This window comes from Poromitra crassiceps, assembly GCF_964638095.1.
Source record: "Poromitra crassiceps genome assembly, chromosome: 1".
NCBI lineage: Eukaryota > Metazoa > Chordata > Actinopteri > Beryciformes > Melamphaidae > Poromitra > Poromitra crassiceps.
In genome coordinates, this window is record NC_139623.1 from 82,573,465 (window position 1) to 82,595,279 (window position 21,815).

Consider the following 21,815-nt stretch of genomic DNA (forward strand, 5'->3'; position numbering starts at 1 on the left):
TTGTATACCCGGTATGCCTATTTCTGGACTTTTTAACCATAATAACCTCTGAAAAGCGCAACAACACAAGAAAGACTACTATTCAAAATCAAATAAAACATTTATTTCACAGCAGCAGATTAAGGCATTAATAGAGCTGAGCTTTGCATAACGTGAAATGCGGGACCTCTCTGGAGCACTCTGAACATATATGAAAAGTCATAGAATAAACAATTGCTGCAAAAATCAACAAAAACTAAACAAAATAATAGCCAGTCAGTGCCAGGTTCATTAAATTAAAGAAATAAAGTGATCAGATGCATTGTCTCCATCTTTCTGCTGATGGCATGCTGTGTGCTTGGGTGCAGCTGATTTCTCTCTCTCTCTCTGTGTGTGTGTGTGTGTGTGTGTGTGTGTGTGTGTGTGTTTTAATCACAGTGAAAAAACGGTGGAGCTACTAGGAGTATTTTTATATAGCAATATTTAATACGAAGTAATATATCTGTGTACAAGCAGTTACAAATCAGAATATATCTTCAAAGTTACTACGGGCAAACAAAACGCAACGCGTTTCAACCACGCAGGTCTTCCTCAGGCAATGTTCCTTGAGGAAGACCTGCGTGGTTGAAACGCGTTACATAGTATTGAACAAAACAGTTGGATCAAACTAACTTAATACAGTGACATCCACCAAAGTAGCTCACAACAGTATCAAGCAGGGCTCCAGACTAACTTTTTACACTAGGTGCACCGGTGCACCTTACTTTTTAATTTAGGTGCACCAGCACATAATTTAGGTGCACCAGCACATAATTTAGGTGCACCCAAATTTTTCACCACACCTTTTGGCACCGCAATAATACATTTGAAGTGTTACCTTCTTTGTCATGTTGTATACATATTGGCAAATTATTAATTGATACGCTCAAAGATTTTCATGTCAATAAATGTCTGTTAAAGTCACGATCATCAACTGAGTTAACACAGTGAGGATTGAGCCTATGGCCCACTGATGGAAGCCTTTGCATTTCAAGTATTGCAGCATTTATCAACTGGGTGTCTGTGATGTGATTATCACCTTAAAGCAGGACTAAACCCCCCAGATTTCTTGCAAAAAGGCACTCCACTCGATCCGAAAACCCCGCAGGCAAGATGGCCGCCCACACTTCCCTCCTTAGCTGGCAGAATTCCTCCCCCATAAAGTAACATATTGTGGCGGAATGAGGCGCACACCGAGGCAGATCCTTTGGCTTATCAAACTCTTTATTAGCGAGCGAACAGACACACATAAAGGCAGGCACGCCACACCTCGCTAGCTTCTCCTACCTAGCCTAGCTCTCCCCAGCACGTCTGCTCTCTTCCAGCTCCACACAGCTCTCTCCCCCATTTCCACTTCCTCCCCTAGTCTCCACCCACTGGCCCTATGCTCCCTTCACTTGCCACTCCAAAACTCCAAACCCCACATGCACAGAACAACATAACAGACAGATACAGTTAGACATACACCCTACTAGCTATCCCATAATACTCCACCTTACCCCACGCTACACTGCCCCCCCCTTTTTAAACCATTTGCCCCCAAATGACACCCCAAAACAACCCTACATCAACACTATAAGCCATTCAACATTTTACATTTTAAACCAAACATTTCCCCTTCCCCGCACCACACTCAACACAGCGACGGCAGTAGTCCTCTACCTCTTCCTCCATCTGCACCCAGTAGAAATGTCGACAAAGGCGGCTGAGTGTCTCTTCAGGCCCGCGATGCCCCTGACCGCTGTGGCCCCTGTGCGCCCCCCGTAGCGCCAACCCCCGCAGGCAGCTGGGCACAACCACGACGCTGCCTCCATTCCCGCGCCCTTCCAACCCCAGAATCCCCGACCCCCACACCCTCAGGTCCGGAAACAACTCCCACAGTCCCTTCGTGGTACTTGAACACATGCCAACCTCCTCCACGGAAGGCCGGCGTCCGAATGCCACCCACTTGCGCACCGGTCCAACGCTAGCGTCCTCCTCCTGTCTGCGTATCCACTCCTCCACATCGACATCCCCAATAGTCACGTTCTCATCCTCCACCTGTAGACGCTTGTCCTTTCGCCCTCCACCAGGGGGCGGCGAGCTCAGGTCAGCGGTGGGAACACAAATGGACGCCATCTCACTCTCCACCCCGGGCCTCCGCACAGCACCAGCGGGGGGTGTGGAGCAGTTTGACTGGGCCGGCTCTTCCAACATTTGCACCGCTGGTACCTCAGGAAACACAATCGTCCTGACCTGAAGAACCGGCTCTTCCCTCTGGTTGTTCCCCTGCAGCACCGTTCTCCTATCCGTCACAACGTTCTCTTCTCCCCGGCGGCTCACACTCTCTCCAGCCTGTGTCTCACCTCCGGCCTCCACACTCTCAGTGCAGTCCCTGGCCAAGTGCTCCGGCGACCGGCAAGTCCAGCAGAGTCTCACCTGCCCGCCGCCTGCACGTCTCTCTTCTCCCGCTGTCCCCCGATCTCCGACAGCCTCTGGACACTCCCTGGCCAGGTGTCCCATCTTTCCACATAACCAGCAGGCTCCCGGTCTTCCCCAGTACCGTCGCGTCGCGTACCTGGTCTTTCCCCCGGGACCGCTGCGACACCACCTCGCTAGATGGCCCGGTCTCCCACATGTCCAACACAGTCTCCGTGCTGGCTCCGGCCGCTGCTCACCGTGCAGAGTGGCCTCTTTTATTAGCTGCATCAACTTCTCCGCCCAGGCAGGCGTAGCCTCCAACAGCCGTCTGACCTCTTTCAACAACCGGGCTTCCATCTTCCCCAAGTTGGCAGACCACCAGCTGTGCTCCGGAGGTATCATCAACTCCCGGCGTGCTCCGTCACGTGCCATTCCGCTGTGGTCGTCCATGGCAGTTAGCTAGAAACGGCTAACTGCTAACGCTAAGTCGAGCCTGATTTTTAAGCCAAAACGATCCCACTTCTGACACCAATGTGGCGGAATGAGGCGCACACTGAGGCAGATCCTTTGGCTTATCAAACTCTTTATTAGCGAGCGAACAGACACACATAAAGGCAGGCACGCCACACCTCGCTAGCTTCTCCTACCTAGCCTAGCTCTCCCCAGCATGTCTGCTCTCTTCCAGCTCCACACAGCTCTCTCCCCCATTTCCACTTCCTCCCCTAGTCTCCACCCACTGGCCCTATGCTCCCTTCACTTGCCACTCCAAAACCCCAAACCCCACATGCACAGAACAACATAACAGACAGATACAGTTAGACATACACCCTACTAGCTATCCCATAATACTCCACCTTACCCCACGCTACAATATCTTGGCCAATAAGTATGTAACATACAAAATAAAACAACCCGTAATATCTTAATTTTATGTAGAATGCAGAGGACATGTAACTGTTTAGTTAAACTTGCATTCCAGGAATATTGTGCTCTAAAGATAACGTTAGTGGCTCGAGACTGTTTCGTCCTGAAACCCACACGCTTTGTGCCAGCGCTATGTGGGATTCGAAATAACGCATCCGAGATAGAAAACGTTATGAATATAGCCACGTTATAAACAACAAACTAACGCTGGTGATCCGTATGGAAACAGTGTTACTCGAAATGGTTAAAAGTTATATCAATTTGGTCATTCAGTGGCATTTTACTGCCATATAACATAACTAACTAGCGGCTAATATTAGCCACAGTAGGCATTACCCAGGGATGCATTGGTCTTAAAACGCTCGCACCGCGTGAACTACAGTAATAATCAATGGGGGAAAAAACAATTTTTCACATGAGTGGGGCGCGTGCTAAACCCACTGTGACGTCACGATGTACCAAATATCCCATTCATTTGAGGGCATAAAAAAAAGCAGTGTTCAACCCATAGAGGGAACTGATGCTGCTGAAAATGATACATAGGGTACAGTGGTAACAGTTTGGTCTCAAATGTGGAAATTTTGACCAGAATTCTTCACACACCACCCCCAAAGTCATATATATTGGTTAACTCATTGAGTGCCAGCCACTTTTGGAGAACGGACGCTCCCAGTGCCAGAGTTTCAGAGCGTTTTCAGTGACTTCTCGAGGCCCACAGAATATTGTGTGATATTACTATGTAAACACCGAACACGCACAAAGAACGATGAGAGTCTATTGTATCATCAGCAAGAAAAAGTTTATTGATACCATTTTCCGTTCTTTAGTTATGAGCCGGAGAAGATAGGTTGTTTTGAGCAAAAACATGCGTTTCAAATTAGAAGCTGAGATATTCCGCCTTTTGTGAAATGAAGCATTTCAAGCACATTCACTGAGTCTGAAGCTAAGGTGTAGTTGTGTGGTGCCCTGCGTGCCCCACCCCCCTCTCCCCCCCTCAGCTGCAAACTCCTCCCCACACTAACAAACAGCCTCACGCACCCAGCGTCTATTTTCGGAGTGCTCCGTTTTTGTGCGCCGGCTCCCAGCGCGACACGGAAAAGCCAAACCGGACTGCTGAGAATGGTTTGGCCCTTCGGCGTCGGGTGCTGCTTTTCTGGCGGCTAATCGTGTGGAGAAACTATGCAGACAGACAGACAGAGGCAGAGGGGCTCAGTTGTGGGCGCGGATTGACTGCTGTTCGCAGCCAACGTCAGCTCCAGACAGAGCAATCTGGCTCTGGCTGCAGCATGAGCGGTTTCTCTTTCATCACGGGGCTTTTTCCTGCTGAATTTGCTTGATCGTTAGCTAGCATCCTGCTAGCGATGCTAACATTAGACGCTAAGTATCGCGTCAGACATATGTCATAAAGGAAGAGCTTGATCAAACATAAGCACAAGCGTATTATATTGTTTCACACGCGCAAATACATACTCATACTCACGCAATCTTACATCCTGCACGCACAAAGACTTTACCGAGGGCGCTGAACAGGCAGCTGGGGGCGAGGTAAAGAATGTTACCCGTGTATTTAGTACCAGCGAGCACACAAGCAGCCACCGTGTGCGCATGTGTTGGTGTTTACTTGGCGCTCGTTGGACTGCTGCTGCTCCCTCTCCCTCTCTCTCTTTCTCCTCTCTCGTGTTGAGTTCTGTGCGCTCGCGCTCTGAGTTTTAAGGTTGTGGGCGGAAACCAAGGCAGGCCCCTGCCCCTCTTATGATTGGCCACTTTCAACACCGACCCCCCCCCTTAAAAAACAAAAAAACTTTATTGCAGCAAGTAGCCTTACACTATTATCCAGAATACTTTGGGTGTATAGGCTACCAGCTTAATCACCATTTTCACAATCACAAACATGCCAGGGGGATTAATGGTTGATAATAATGACGACAAAAATAAAGATTTTGTCGTCAAAGTTATTTTGTAAACACGGACCTCCTCCGGCCTTGATGACAGCTTCCATCACAGACAGGAAGCTCGGAGAGTCTGATCATAATATGGTCAGAGCTACCGATTGAAGAGGGAGAAAGGAGCAGCATTCATGGGGTACGCTAAGTGAACAAAATTATATTTGCGAGATGATGTTAGATAGTTTTAACATTGCATATTGGTTTGCAACTAACGTTAGGCTAGCTGTCAAACTGCTAACTTAACACGTTCACTGCCGTCGAGGAGTTAACTCGTCAAAAAAAAACAGCGGTTGACTGCCGTCGACGAGTTAACTCGTCAAAAAAAAAAAATTTTTTTGTTGACGGTGGGACGTGGATCAAACCCTTTTACATCACCTATAAAAATATGGGAGCTATTGAATGTGTATAACCTATTTTACCGACCCACTAAGTGGCGACAGTGCTCTCCAGACTAGAGAAAGCCGAGCAAAAACAGCAGGAAGAAGCGTGAGGAATCCATTCTCATGAAAATGGTTTGGCGAAAACGCTTTTGCGCTGGCGCTGGGAGCTGGCGCACAACGGTGGGGGATTCCAAAAATAGACTCTGGGTGCAACACACTTTGAAACACACAGCAGAAAGCCCAGAATCGCACGCAGCTTTATCCCAGCTCACAACAAAGGAACGAGCCGATCCAGACTCGCCCGACGAGCGGCCGCCAGCAGCCAGGCAGCACAGACAGGCAGCAGAGACTCGCCTGTGACACACGCTGCAAAGCCACCAGAGACACACCCACGGAGGGAGGAGTTTGAAGGAGAGGGGGGTGGGGGTGCTGTTATGGAGGAAATTACTGTTCATAACTATATTGTTTAGATGTCTGATGTCTCACTGATGCCAAAAATAAATGGTTAAAGTGACTGTTCTGCCTGTTCTATCGAATTTCACAAAAATGCATTTTTCTCAGCTTTCCTTCTCAGACGCTGAAACCATGCTGTATTCAACTGCTAATGCCTACATAACAGAACATGATAAAAACTAACTCTTTTAGACAGAGAAAGCACACATTCTATTAGTTCTTTTGAGATATTTTGTGTTCACAAAGTCCTAGCAGAAAATAATCCTCGGCTCTTGAAAGATGAGCCAGAATCCTCAAAAAAAACCTTGGCAGAAGCTACCTACTGTATTGAAAAAACTGTTGGCAGTGAATGTGTTAACGTAGCTAACGTTAACGTTAGCTTAGCTAACGTTAGCTATATCTCTGCTCTCGGATAAGTTAGCTAACATTATTTTAGCTCCCTAACTGGCTGATGCAAGCCAGGTTGGTTGCTTGTTCTGTTCATTTTCTATATGTAAGGTTATACTAACTGTGATGCCTCCTCCATCACAGCGTGTTTCAGAGAAAAGTTATCAGTCTGGTTCTGTAGCTATAAGTTCAGCTAACGTACCAACTTGCTTCAAAGTGGCTAACCTAACTTAACGTTAAACAACTAGCTAATGTTAAGTGTTGGTTAACCACAATGAGTGCGTTTACATGCAGACAATAAACAGTTTATTAGCGGATTTCTGAGTTACCTGATTATTCAAATGGTCATGTAAACAGCATAAACCGATAAGCTTTATCCGTTTATGGTCATAAACGGGTTATGAATAAACCGATAAACACACCTAGGTTTCTGGCCAATAATCGGTCTTCTCTCTGCATGTATACAGCATAACCAGCTTTCTTTCGGGTTTATACATCTGCGCATGTACCTAGGTTGCGGGAGAGAAAGGCAGCTGGAGACGCGCGCTGCTCACTCACTCACTCACTCACTGGCCCCCTTTCGGCTTCTTCTCCCCGGCCATGGCGCACCACAGCCGGCTTGATGAGATGAAGGTGAGCAGCACGGAGCTCCTGCAACAGGCGTTTCCCGACCTGCTGCCTCCCCGTTGCTGCACTGCTATGTTGTAATGTGGATACAGGAGATGACGAATATTTGTCTCGAATTGCGAATAGAACCACGCATTAATAAAATGCATTGGACTCAAGTGTGCAAGTCGTGATCTGTGTGTGACGGGTTTTTTCAGATGACGGATTAAAAAGATTTATACGAACAAAACGTAGCCTACTCAGCTGTTCAAAACACAAGTTATCCGCCACTAAAGACCTTAATTATCTCAGTTTTCTGGCAGCTATTTAAATTCAGTTGGGTCAAGATCTGTATCGTTCATGTTATTTGACGTGCTTCAGTCGCCTGCCTGTCTCTGTGCGCTATGCTTGGTAAAGTTGGAAATACAGATTCACACTTCCAAAGCGACGCCTCCCGACAACGAGATACAAACTCATTTTCACCTAAACCATCCTCCGAGCCGGACAAGAAGTAATGAAAATGTGATTTTGCATTTTGCAACTTCTTTTGTTGTTTTATTGCGGAATTACCGCTGCCTTCTGGAGAGAAATCCGACTACCGGTAATTGACTGAATCATGTAAACCCGGATTTTTCCTATTGTCGGATTATTAAAGTGCATGTAAACGCAGAAATCAGATTATTGCCATAAACTGATTATTCTCAGTTATCCGTTTATTGTCTGCATGTAAACGCACTCATTGTTCATCTTGTTTTTTTGTGTGCCTCCACCCCACCGTAGATAGAGCTTGATTTCTTGATGAGAAAATGGCGGACCCAAAAAAAAAAAAAAAAAAAAAAAAAACGATTTCAGACGGCAGCCCGTCTTTATTGTCACACAACACACTACAACACATGCACGGAGGGCCACAACACACACATGCTGACGGTGGCCGGTGAAATTTGTCCTCTGCATTTAACCCATCCTGGCTTTGTGCTTTCCTCCTGGGGCAGGCCAGGAGCAGTGGTCGCTTTCTCGTACAGCGCCCGGGGACCGACTTCGGATGTTGTCGTCACTGGTCGGATGACGATGACGATCTGATCTTCTGCATGTTTTTAATAGGGGGGGGTTATATACGGAGGAACTATTGTCTATTTTCTTATTAGATTAAACAAAGTTGTTTGTTTCAATCAGATTTCTTCCCATTGCCTATCAGCAAATAAGATGTTTACATGCATCTGTTTATGTGTTGGTTATTTGGGGTCTGACTCGCAACAGTAGCCTACTACTGTTTAGCCTTTCTGATGCTATTGCATGGTTAAATCAATGATTCTTTATGGGGGTAATACCCCGTTCAAGACTTGCACAGTAACATGTTAGGATGTTAACCTCTTACCTGCACATTATGTATGTTAGGGAGCTGCTAACCCTTCTAAAGAATGTCATTAGTATAACTTTGAGTGGAGAGTTTGTGATGATCTAATTAGAGTTTCACAAACTTTTCCACCCTGCCAGGAACAGAATTATGAGGTAAATGCTAAATCAATTTTCTTTATTCTTCTTCGTTTTTGGTGTGTGTGTGTGTGTGTGTGTGTGTGTGTGTGTGTGTGTGTGTGTGTGTGTGTGTGTGTGTGAAAATGAGCAGCTCAAAATACAGCTCCAGTCCAAAAGATATCAGTATTGGCCTTCAAAAACCCATTAGGGATGCATGATGGATGATACTGGTATGTCATCCGTATCGGCCGATAATTATAATAATATAATATATATAATAATTGGTATTTTTGGAAGGAAAAGAGGTCACCGGCACTACTTTCCAAACATGGCCGCCGACCTCTTTTCCTTCCAAAAAGACAGATTATGTGCATTTTGGATTAACATTTCATCATGTGGTGAGTACCCGAAGCACAACATGTATTTTGGCGCCATGAGATGTGTGTTTTGGCAGATTTTTAACAGCTCCCAGCGAGCACAAAATGTTTTTTCAACGTTCATTTTTAGTTTAAATCTGGGTGATATTGGGTTTGAACGTCTAAGACCTAATTTCACCCTCTTTTCAACCGGCTAAAATGTGGTTACAACATCAACGTGTAAAAAAACACAATTTGGTTAATCATATTGTTAAAACATTTGTTGTAGCTTGGGATAGATAGAGACAATATTGATAGTGTGTGAATTGAAATTTGTCCATTTTATTTTTTTATTTTTTTATTTTTATTTATTTATTTATTTCAGGGACAGTGCAACATTAATGAACATTTGCATGTAAATGTGCCGGATTATAGCCTCAGCTAATTTCCATCCGTAGTCCCTCGACAGGTGAGGTACAAAAAAGTTTAAAAGAAGAAATAGAAAAATTAGTGCATACATAGGGCATACATACACATACAGCAATGTAAGTGACACATACATACACATAGGGTAAAAAGGAGAGGAGAGTAGCCTAACTGAGAGTTGAAATCTGGTCTACACGAAAACTACATTTCAACGCATTTTATGTCACATGAAATATCATAAATATGGGACACATACTATGTGGTGCCAACAAAAAGCTTCCAGGACACAACTATGGTTAACTCATTCTCTGCCAGGGTCATTTCGGTCTGTGTGCTCCCAGTGCCAGGATTTTGAGCATATTTCCTGATCTTCCAGGACCCACAGAATATTCTGTGCTAGGAATAAAATTACACAACATATCTCACAATAAAGCAGAGACTCTCTTCTTACCCCTTGTAAAAAACTGAAACTCTCCCATGTTTCCTTGTTTAGTTACAAGCAGTGGAAGTTAGCTTGTTTTCACTAAAAATGCCCTCCTTGGGACAGAAATATGAGAAAAAGAGGTTTTTAGTGAAGGACACCGTTTCAAGCAGAACTCTCTTTTGAGCCTTTTATTTTTTGCCTCAGTGACACATCAGACATATACAGTATTTGTTTTCCCAAAAAATAAAAAATAAATAAAAAAATAAGAGAATGTATTTGAGCGAGCTGTGTCGGTCCATCCCGCCCAGTGAGCGGCTACAGAGAGAGAGAGAGAGAGAGTCTGGCCCCTGGGGTTTCTTGACAGATGAGGCTTGGCCGCAGTATTTATCAAAGTATATAAATATGTGCACAAAATCAAATAAATAATTTACTTTTACAGTTGCCATGTGGATTTTTAGCTTAGCTTGATAAAAGCATAAACAAATGGAACGAACCCTTATGTGGTCACACTCACACACACTCTCTCTCTCTCTCTCACACACACACACACACACAGGAATAATGAGTGCTGTAACATTACCTGCTGTCACGTTACCTCTCATAACTAACGTTAGCACAGAAGATCACACAATAGCTACGTTAGTGCTGTAAACTTTGAAATGTTTATGTGACACATGTTTCGCCTTGGTTGCTGGGGACGGGTGTGTGACGCGGTTTGACGCGTTTGACGTATCCATGTGATTCCCCCTCCCTTGAGTGTGACAGAGCTCTCCCTTGAGAGGGAGAGCTGGCAAGAGGAAACGTGAAGCGAGTCATGCCGGCGGCATAAGTTATAAACAATGCGTGACAATTATACTCGAATGTTGTGTGTGTGATCATTTCATCTCAAACGCGATACAAAAAATAGGCTACTTTTTACCATCGTCATCGCTCTCTCCAGGTGGCACCCATTTCTCCTCCTCCGATTCATCTGTGTCAGACGGATCAGAACGCTGTGAAGGGGAGCCTTCGAGCAACAACAAAAACGCCGGCGTCTTCCTCGCCATCGTCGCCATCCGAGAACTCTGGGTCGGACTCTGTTTCGACCACAGGCTCCACCCATAAATACTAAACTAGCGGGTTCCTTTTATCAGTTTGACATGAAACAATGTCACAGGCTGGGAAAGTGTCTGATGTAATGTAAACAGCCAAAACATGAAAGTACGTCCGAGTACGTCTTTGGCACAGAACGCCATTGTTAAAAGTATGTCCGGGTACGTCTTTGGCAGAGAATGAGTTAATAGTTTAGCACAATACTATAAAATAATAATGAATTGAGTTCCTGCAGCAATGCGCATGCGCAAGTAATTTGTGTGCTGTGACTGACTAGACCAAAGCAAGTCTGCACCGGTCTGCACCACCAAATGCGGAACGAGGTGCTCTGAGCACGCTATGTTATTGTAATAGTCTCGTACACATCACATAAAATAACTTGTCCTCCCGATCGTTGAGCCTGTGGTATCATACAATCGTGTAGTCTACAAGTTGTGTGCGAGATAGAGTATAATGTGCCCGGCTCCCTAGATACTTTAAGTAGCTCAGTTGGTAGAGTGTTCTGGCTTGAACGTGGAAGAACGTGGTTCGAATCCCATGTGTGGCGCTGAATTTTTTTGGGGGGGGGGGGGGGGGGGGCAAATGAGCTAAACTTCCAAAAAAGTGGTGTATCCCTTTAAGTAAATACAAAATAATGCCATGTTTTACATAACCTAAGTTGAAGTAGTTTTTATTTTGCCCAATCAATGTATACATTTTGAAAAGCATTGTATTTATGTCTGCCAGTGGGCCATCACAATGAGTATAGACTTGATGTTCTCTGAAATTGGGTCTATATCGGCAATGGTATGGGCAGTGGGCCAAAAGAGTTGGGAAATATCGGCATAACAGATATCGGGGGGGGGGGATCCAATATCGTGCATCCCTAAACCCCATATCAGTGTAGCACCGCTGTTGAACCAACATATTCACATGCAGCCACTGCACTCATGATCCGTGCTCTGGCATCAGGCGGTGCTCAGGCTCACTGGGCAAGCCGAGCGCATCCTGACATGCACTGCATCACGAGTAGTGTTGCAACCGCTGATGCACCATGAATAATGATGCTGCCATCCATCCGCGATGCTAACCTGCGCGAGCACCAGAGCAGCCCTGATGCTGGCTATTGTCTGGCCTGTTGACAATAATGTTGCTGCGGTGTCGGCTGGTGCATGTTCTTGTGGGAAATGCAGCCGATATGATGAAAAGCTGCTGACTGTAAAATGAGCAGAGTGGCTTTAAACGCCGTTCTCGCCCTCATAAACACAAGCAGCCAGTGTGAGATGTTTAAAAAGGCTATTTGATAGGCATAGATGATGTGGCAGATGTTGAACTTGGTTTTTGTCCTTCACTTGCAACATGCCTCCCCTCCACCTCTCTCTGAAAGTTGTTAGAGGAATGTGTCTTCTTTCCCTCTGCAGTGTGCAGATAACGAGTGACTACATCCACCCACTGAGTCTTCACCCAAAGCAATGCTTATCGTTCTTAAACACGCTGCTCCTGTGAAACTAATTATTGTACTGACTCCGTGCCACTGTGTCACTGGACCAATAAGAGTGTGTGGATTTTCAACCCAGTCAGTCCCTGTCTTGTCCTTTTGACTTCACTCCCTCTGTCCCACTCAGGTGACTATTAAACACCATCTTAATGCCCTCTGTGTTAAAATCACACTCAAAGTCTCTTGGCCACTAGTCTCGCTGGCCAGCCTCCTCTCCCTTCCGGGAGAGTCGTCTGGCTCTGACGGAAACAGGCAACTGGGATAAGCCCTCCCTTGCTCTACAGCTGCTCCCCATTGGAGCGACTGTTTCAGTCGGCCGGATCTGTCATTGGCTCCGACCATGTCAATCAGAGCGGCTTCCGCTCCCTCCTCCCTGTGTGTCGCTGTAAACAGTGCCCTGCCACCTCAGTGAAAACAGCAACACTAACTAGCTAGCAAGCTAACCGCAGAAACCTACACGCTAGCTCGTTGCTACACGCTGAAAATGGCAAGTTGGATTGTTGTAAACTATTTTCCAAGGACACTGCCGCCAAGCGCCGCCCATCGCAATCCCACAATGGAGACCTGCGCCGCCAGACTCTTCTCACGGTAGGGAGGGGAGGCTGGCCAGTGAGACTACTTGGCCACCAACTTCCCCATATTTCCCCTTTGGGGAGCATTCACACAAAGCATGTTTGAAGCAGTTTAGGTTATCATAAAGATGTACTATGGTAGCATATGCATCTCTGTTGTAGCCGAGTTCCTGCCTTTTCTTCTTCTCTGCTATGGCGTTTGGTTGGCAGATGCAGGACCGACTCAGAGAGCCAGTCATCCTCAAACTACTCCAGTTCATATTAAATCAACTGAGCATGCCTGGCTCCATCTGTCAGTGGATCACCAATTTTCTGACAGATTGAAGGACAATTTGTGAGGCTGACAATTCACAGTCCACTGAGCTCTTAACCATCAGCACTGCAGATCGCCACTGTTCTCTCTACACGTTGCCTTATTTCTCCCATAGGATAAGGGCCTAAAATTCATTTTGCAATTTGGGGGGTGGGGGGTACGTATAGGTTGAGTCGATGTCTCGTCATAGACGCTGGGGTAGCTGGCTGGGGCGCGGTCAGAGTGGGGGTAAATCCTCCCGTTCTCCCCATTCAGCATAGCTAGCATTTTGCTGCTAGCCCAGCCCAGGCAGACACGATCGGGGATTTAACCCCCGCAGTAAACGCACATCTGAACAGACGTCTATGTACCTGCTCTAGAATCCCCAATCCTGTAGTGTAGAGCCCCAGCACCATCCTTGGGTGAGTCAGCCCATTGAAATATGTTTTTTTTTACCCTACTCATGCGCCAGCCGTAGTAACATTTTGTGGGCGTTCCCACACAGACCGACTGTATCTATTGTGGTTCTCAACATGGGTCCAGTGACCACCAGGGGTCCTTGAGGGGTTTGATGGGGTCCCCCCAGCAAATTGATGGATTGTTAAACTTAACCACTTTACAATGGGCTAACAATTAGAGAATGTAGAAGAATGGATATTTTGATTATCACTGTTACCTCTCGACCTACAATAAAATTACAATCCCATGGACTGCCTTGAGTGCCACTGCATGAAATAGGCCATGCCCATCAAAGGGGAAAGCTCTCCATTCACTTCCATACACCAGCGTCATTTTCCTTGAATTAAACATGGCTAAAAGCTGTTTTGTGATGGGCTGCACTCACAACAAATGTAAAAAATCACCAATTAAAGTTTTTTTGTACTCCCGAATCGAGCAAAACAAGGAAGCCGTTGAGAAGAGAAACGTGGATCTAGCCAGTTCCTCTCTATAAAACAGAATTGTTTGTGTTCATGTGTGATGGGTCTCAGGATATTTTGCTGTGTATTGACTGCTAGTAGGCTACACAGGGTACAACAGTAATGTGACTTGTTATCTAATGATATGATAGTTAACTTTGCATCAATCCACTTTAACAGCAATATCACATCAGTCACTCAAACTGGGCTGAAAAGCATCATGTAGCCTATTTGTAGCTGTATTTCAGATTTTTAAATATGAAGTGAAATGATTAAATATCAACATATATTTATCTTACCTGGTGATTATATCAAATAACATTACTGGTAAATCTTGAAGTATTTCAGATTAAGTAAGTCACGCCAGGCCACTGTGTGGGATCATTTATTATCCAGCTTTATTGGAGTAACATTAATGGATGGACACTGATGGAGGCCATTAAGTTAGTTTTTTCGATATCCTGTCTGACAGAGGCAGTGTGCTGAAATAATTATTTGACAGATTTGTCTAGGCCTACTTCAAAACAGGAAAAACCTTGTCAGACTGTCCATATCTGATCAGATTTCCTCCCAACGACCGCTTTTGCCTGTGATAGTGACAGTTTCCCCGTCGGTGGGCGTGGCTTTCCAACTGTGACGTGCTCTGCAGTGTCTCTGGAAGCAACAGGGTTCATGGGAAATGTAGTCTTAATTTCGAGAAACCCTAGCACTGAGATAAAGGCTACCAATCATCTTGACTATGGTCTCATTTCATTTCAATTTTTTTTATTTTTATATTAGGATTAACCCCTTGAGATGTATCATCTCGTTTTCGAGGGGGTCCCAACATAATTACAGACACTACATACTGTACACAGAGGAGTGTCACCCTTTGCTGGTGATGAGCGAAGGGTTATGCTTCGGCCTAACCCGCCTACCAGCCTAAGAATATCAACGTCAGCTTCAGATCTATGGTCGTGAACCTGGCTGCCTTTTGTCCCCCTCCTTTCAACTCGGAGGAGGAGCGATGCTTGAACACGCTTTGTCCGGTGCGTGCGATCCTGGCCTACGTGGGCAGGACACACGCGCTGCGCACGTGTAACCAGTTGCACTAAATTGTTAGTTTAGTTAATAATTAGTTCCTTATGCCTACAGTTGCCATGGGCTGAGGCCATGTGCTGCGTTGCCTGCCTCGGGTCTCAGGGTCGCACGAGGTGCTTCCTTGCAGTGAGGTTGGGTGGATAGATGGCATAGTGTGAGATTCCGAAGTTCGAAACGAAGTAAAACGTTGGGTTTGTCCTACAACCCAGGTTTTACGAGTGAGAACGAGGAATCTCACGCATCTATAAACATCAATGGATGCCCCCAGGCTTAAAGGATGGTTTTATAGGGTGTTATGCCCGGCCTAGGGGATACCCAGCACAACATAAAAGAAGATGACTCCCCCTTTCCCCTCTCCCAAGGATGACCATGCCACGACAGGTTTTCAGTCCACAGAGTAAGATTTATTTAGATATAGCAGCAGAGAGCATCGGGATGAGCACACTCAAAATAATAAACAAAATCTATATTTAAACCTAAGCTTACCTGTAAAGAAAACCCCCCCAAATAAACAACATGGTGCTTACCTGCTTAACTAATAACAAAAACAGGAGAAAAGTTAACTAAATATAAATCAAAGATTCTCACCCCTACATGCTGCTATAGGACTGTTCACAATTATCATCAAAAGTTCAGCACTTGATACAATGAACAAATTGGTTTAGCTAAGCTAACACAACAAGAAGGAAGCAGCTCCTGCCATGACACAGCCGGGTTGGGAGGAGGAAAAAGAGGAGTCAAGAGGCCTGGGCCAGGCTCCTTTTAAGGCCAGTCCCCAACACGTTCTCACTCCGACCACGTAGCATATTGACGCTTTGTCCCGTCCCTTATGCGCCACTTGTTACTAACATGGTACCCTTGAGCGACCCATGAAACGACTTGGGCTTTCCGACCCGTCCCTTATGCGCCACTTGTTACTAACATGGTACCCTTGAGCGACCCATGAAACGACTTGGGCTTTCCGACTAAACTCAATGCAAACCCATAGAAGTCAACTTTGACGCTTATGGCAACTGCGCCCCCATCATCCTAACTGCTCGCCCATTAGTCAACTGCTCGCCCATTAGCGTCTGGGGGGAGGTTAGGTTTAGGCGTGGGAGGTGGGAGAGGTTAGGTTTAGGGTCTGGGGGAGGTTATGTTTAGGCATGGGGTGGGAGAGGTTAGGGTTAGGGTCTGGGAGAGGTTAGGTTTAGGCATGGGGTGGGAGAGGTTAGGTTTAGGGTTAGGGTCTGGGAGAGGTTAGCTCCTCCAGACGTTAATGGGGGAGCGGTTAGGCTAACGGGGGAGCAGTTAGGCTAATGGGGAGCAGTTGCCATAAGCGTCAAAGATTACTTCCATGGGTTTGCATTGAGTTTAGTCGGAAAGCCCAAGTCGTTTCATGTGTCGCTCAAGGGTACCATGTTAGTAACAAGCGACGCACAAGGGACAGGACAAAGCGTCAAAATGCTACGCGCTCGGAGTGAGAACGGGTTGCAGTCCCATCAGCCTCCCAACCAATCACCATCCGCACCTGTAGAAAAGAAAACATGGGAATGGAGTGACAGCTCCACCGGGGACAGGGAGGGAAAACACATGTCAGCACTTCACAACATGGATACTCTCTTCCCCAATGTGGACTGCCACAGAAATGACCCACACTGGGTCATAACATAGGGGTGAATTTTTTGAGAAAATAGACGTCCAGTCGGGCGTTGCATGGAGCAACTTGGCATAGTGTGAGATTCCTCGTTCTCACTCGTAAAACCTGGGTTGTAGGACAACCCCAACATTTAGAAACTAAACCTAAACTACTAAGTACTACAAACACACAACTACAATTTACACTATGCACTCTAACGCTCCACAAATCTCTCTCTCTATCTCTACTCAACAACAACTATTCTCCACACTCGCTACAAGGCCCAGCATGGTGTGCAGCCCCTTTTATCAACTTTGGCTGGCAGCGGTCTAGGTGCGAGGGATGGGCGCGCTGGGTTTGGTGACGTCACTGATCAAGAGCTTTGCCAATAGAAAGAGAGGGACATATGAGTCTACGCCTGGCCTTTCTGCCTTTTCAGAATGTATGGAACTGCATAGGTATGTGAGAAGAGATGAGGAATTACTCAGATTTACAGTAAATGTCACGACTTTGACATGGATTCATCAAAAACACTGCTCATTTCCAATATATATTGATTTTCAGCAGAAAAAAGTGGAAAAAGTGTCGAGTATCTCCGCAATAGTACACATGGCACCTTTAACTCATTGAGTGCCAATGACGACTTTAGTCGTCAATTCAAATAGTGACGTAGAGTGCCAAAGACGACTAAAGTCGTCAATTGCGTTTTTTGACGGGGGGATGTCGATCTAAGCCTCTTACATCGCCTCTTACAATATGGGAGCTATTGAATGTGTCTAACCTATTTTACAGAACCCTTAGGTGGCGACAGTGCTCTCCAGATAACAGAAAGGCAAGGAAAAAACAAAGAAGAAGTCGTTGGGGAAACGGAAATCGCATCGCATCCGTATGCATCGATATGCATGAAGCATAACGTTACTGTAGCTGTGCCTGCAGCAGCCAATCTGCTCCCACAATTGAGCCGCTCCGTGTCTGTTGCGACAGGACATCCGCATGATCAGCCGTGGAGTTGTTATTATTCTCAACTGGAAGCATGGTTGCCGGTGACAAACACACGCGGAACGCTGTAAAAAAGCTGGATGTCGCGCACCCTTCACTGTGCACAGCAAACTCAGCAGAGAGCCATACGGAGGAGGAGGAGTGTGCAGTTGAGGCGGGGGGGGGGCACGCAGAGCAGCACACAACACCCAGACAGACCCAGACAGCAGGACAGGATTGGCAAACGCAAGCCAGAATATCCGATGCCCACCAGCAGCAAACCAAGACCAGCAAGAAGCTGCAACCAGCAGCGCACGCAGGGACCAGCGCTGCTGGTTGCAGCTAAAAAATATTATTCTGCCAAACAAAATTCCCTGGCCTTCACTGTTTTATTGAAGGAAATTATTTTTGAGGTGTGACTACATTAGAAAATATTAGATTCAGAGTCAGTGATGTGCTTGAAATGTTTAATTTCACAAAAGGCTCATTATCTCAGCTTCTAGAAAAAAAATGCTGTTTTTGGTTAAATCAAGCTATCTTCTCCGGCTCATAACTAAAGAACGGAAAATGGGATCAATAAACTTTTTTTTGCAGATGATAGAAGAGAGTCTAATCGTTCTTTGTGCGTGTTCAGTGTTTACATAGTAATATCACACAATATTCTGTGGGCCTCGAGAAATCACTGAAAACGCTCTGAAACTCTGGCACTGGGAGCGTCCGTTCTCCAAAAGTGGCTGGCACTCAATGAGTTAATTTTGAAACAACCACAAAGATGACAATGTTCTTTGATTGTTGCATGTGATAAATAGTCATACAACTATGCTGCATCTTTGTTAGTTTAAAGAGACAGTACTTTCCATGAATCCATTGTTGTGACTCATCTCTGTTGAGTGTCATTTCAGCACCTTGGACACGCCCCACACAGTGCATGTGAATGGGAGGCGGAGTGAATCTACAAATGTGCTGGGAGGAACACCTGGCACAGATTTGGACTTGATTGATAATTAGCCATGGCAGGCTTGTGTCTGTCATGTGGTGGAGCTGTCCAACTTCTCCATAAGAAAAACCCACTTATTTGTAAATAAATAATATATTTTGACTGCAAAATAAGTCCTTGTGAAAGTGTCGTCAATTCTGGGAATTCCATTACAAATTTGGTGCCGAAACACGGGAACAGAAGAAAAAGGAAGTTTGAAAGTGGATCCAGGAAAAGAAATACGATGGCAGAGACTGGAAAGCTAAGGAAGAAACGAGGAGTAGTTCGGACTTCAATCACTAAACTGATTACAAAGATCGATGAGGTCCTGGCAGAGCAAAGACCAAATGTGGAGACTACTCAAGAACAGTTGGACATTCTTATGGAGAAAGAGAACGTGATGGATGAATTGGACAGAGCAATTGAAGCTGGAACAGAGGAAGATGATCTAGAAGAGGAAATTGAGTCTGTGATGAATTACAGGGACAACATGACGATCCGAAAGACAAGAATGAGAAGGCTGATAAACAAAGTATCAGATGACGCTGCCAGTGAGAGTACCTCCACTAGAAGCAGCACACATGGACATGGAGTGCAGCTCCCTAAACTGGTAATTGAAAAATTCAGCGTGAGATCAGTTTATGGCAGACATTCTGGGGGCAATTTGAGATGGCAATCCATAATAATCCAGATTTAAGGAAGGCTGAAAAATGTAATTACCTTCAGACATATCTGAGTGGTGCTGCCACAAATGTGATTGCAGGTTTGGCATTAACAGATGCAAATTATGACAGTGCAATCAACATGCTTATCAACAGATTTGGCCGAAAAGATCTAGTGATCAATGCACACATGAGAAAGTTACTCAGTCTGAATCCAGTAAAGAAATCTTATGACATAATTGCCTTGCGCAAACTCTATGATGAGTGTGAAATTCAAATTAGAAGCCTAAATGCAATGGGGGTGGAGTCTGACACATATGGAACCTTATTATGTCCCATTCTAATGCAAATGATCCCTGAAGACCTGGCATTGTCATTTAGTCGTCTAAGAGATGAAGATGAAGTACTGAACGCTATGCATCTCATGCAATTTCTAAAGAAAGAAGTGGAAAGTAGAGAACGAGCTGTGAATCTAACAAGATCAGACAATGTCCATAAAGAAAGAGAGAAAAGTGAAAAATATGAAAAATATAATTGGAAGCCACTTGATTACAAAAACAAAAGGCCACCCAGCTCTGCAGCCGCTTTACACACTGCCAGCTATGAAGAAGCGCTGAGTTGTATCTTCTGTGAAAAGTCTGATCACAAATCAAAAGAATGTAATGCCATATCATTGGAAGAAAAGAAAGAAAAACTTCTGAGGCAAGGGAGATGTTTTGTCTGTTTAAGGACAAGACATATTGCTAGAAAATGTCGTGCGCAAGGGATTTCCTGTGGACAATGTGGGAGAAGACATTATACCTCTCTGTGCTATGAGCAGGAGCGTAAAGCAAACCAGGATATATCCAGCCAGCCACAGTCACCATTTGCACCGGACAATGTCACAGCCTCTTCATGTAGCTCTGGTAAAAACACAGTTTTACTATAAACTGCCACAATCTGGGTAGAAACTCCAGTGAATAGAACCATAACAAAGTGTTTGATGGATGGGGGAAGCATGCGCAGTTTTATAAGAGAAGACATATCCCGTGCACTAAAGCTTCCAGTGATAGGTGAAGAAACTATCAATTTGTACACTTTTGGTTCAGAGAAACCCAGACAAGTAAAATACAAAAAGGTTCAAGCTAAACTGAAAAATGTCAGAAATGGGCAGAATATGGATGTAGAGCTACTGGAGACTCCTCAAGTGTGCACATCTAAGATGACTGTAGCAGGAGAAGCACTGCGTGAAGAGCTGGAGAAAAAAGGAATGCAATTAGCAGATTCCCCAGTCAATGGCTTGGAAAACATGGAGCTTGGAGTCTTGATAGGAGGAGACTATTATTGGCAGATGGTCACTGGGAAAATTGAAAGACTGAGAGGACTTGTTGCTATTGAAAGCATTTTCGGATGGCTTATTCAAGGCTCAGTCTCAATGATGAACGTGGTCGCAGAAGTCCATGAAGTAGGAGTGATGCAAGTGATCACCGGGAATGACAGTCAACTATCTGACCAATTGCGCATGTTTTGGGAAGTTGAAGCACTTGGTATTCTACCTGCCACAGAAAATAAAATGACATTAGAAGAAGAAGATGCCTTACAGTTCTTTAAAGAAACAGTGAAGGACATTGGAGGACGCTATGAGGTGAGACTACCATGGCGTGAGAACAAAATGCAATTATCCTCTAATTTGGCTATAGCAGAGAACAGATTAAACAATTTGATAAAAAAGTTCAAATCAAATGTTGTTCTCTATGATAGATACAACGAGGTGATAATTGATTATCTTGAACAAAAAATTGTGGAACCTGTAAAAGAGGAGAAGACGGAGAATCCTGTGCATTATTTACCACACCATGCTGTAATCAAAGAAGAGCGCTCTACCACAAAATTGCGCATAGTGTTTGATGGGTCTGCTCATGAACAAGACAAAAAGTCACTGAATGAATGCTTACTTACAGGACCAAATTTGAATCCAGAACTGCTTGATATCCTGATTAGATTCAGGCAGCATCCCATAGCATTCATGGCAGACATAACCAAAGCATTTTTGCGGATTGAAATAGCTGAGCAAGACAGAGACGCACTAAGGTTCATGTGGGTTACAGAAAGACCAACGGTAACCACAAATGACAACAAATATCCTCTGAGGATGACCAGAGTACCTTTTGGAGCAACCACTAGTCCCTTTTTGCTTGCAGCTACCATTCACCACCACACTTGGAGAGATACAAAGATATTCACCCTCAAATTGTGGAGGCATTGCTAGACTCTCTGTATGTGGACGACTGGATTTGTGGAGGAAATGATGTTGAAGCTGCTTATCACATGTCTAAAACAGCAAAAGAAATCATGGCTGATGCTGGAATGGCAATGTGT